This window comes from Arachis ipaensis, chromosome B03 (genome assembly GCF_000816755.2).
Source record: "Arachis ipaensis cultivar K30076 chromosome B03, Araip1.1, whole genome shotgun sequence".
NCBI classification, from domain to species: domain Eukaryota; kingdom Viridiplantae; phylum Streptophyta; class Magnoliopsida; order Fabales; family Fabaceae; genus Arachis; species Arachis ipaensis.
Window position 1 is genome coordinate 22,832,001 of NC_029787.2, and position 870 is coordinate 22,832,870.

Consider the following 870-nt stretch of genomic DNA (forward strand, 5'->3'; position numbering starts at 1 on the left):
TCGCTATTTTTTTATTTAGCGACCGATTTAGCAACCAAAACGGAAATAATGTCTTTGGAATTGTTGGTCACAAAAACGGTTGCTATTTTTTATTTTAGCGACCAATTTTGAAACTGATTAGCGACCATGGTTTTAGCAACCACCCAAATCGGTCACTAAATCGGTCGCTATTCTGGTAACTTCTTGTAGTGAATCTAGATTGTTTTCAACGCAAAAGCTGCCGCTAAATTTGACCGTAATAGACGCTGCTAAATCTGCTGGTATTCAGTGTGTTTCTTGTAATGCGTGTAACTCGCCAAAAAAGACGGAACGAGCTAAAAATTTGAGACTGTTATAATAAAAAAATTCATCTAACCCGCACCACCTAATCTACAGGTTTTGTCGGGATTTGGCGGGACGGAAAGGGCTTGTCCAGCGAACTTTTGACTTTAAAATGATAATTGAATTTAGAACGTTACTATTGTGCTTGTATTTAGAATGTTTGTTCGTTTTACTTTAAGTTATAATTTGGACTATGTTCGATTGATTAGAGATTTGGATAATATTTAATTATATATTTTGAAAATATTTGTTTTGCTTTGGACAATATTAGTTTTATTATTTTATTTTAAAAAATTTGGTTGATGATTATGTTTATTAGATATTTAGAATTATAAAGACTTTAGTGTTTGTAAAATTTAAAAATTATCATCTTTTTTGTCTTTAGAAATTATAAGTTTATTGAAATATTTGTGAAATTATATATCTACTTAATATACTAAAACTGGGTTTTTTCTCAACTAATGAAGGTAAGGTGTCGATCTCTCGTGACTCCGTTTTCCCTCCAAAATGAACTTTCCTATTCTCTATTCTAAATTATTTTATAAAAAA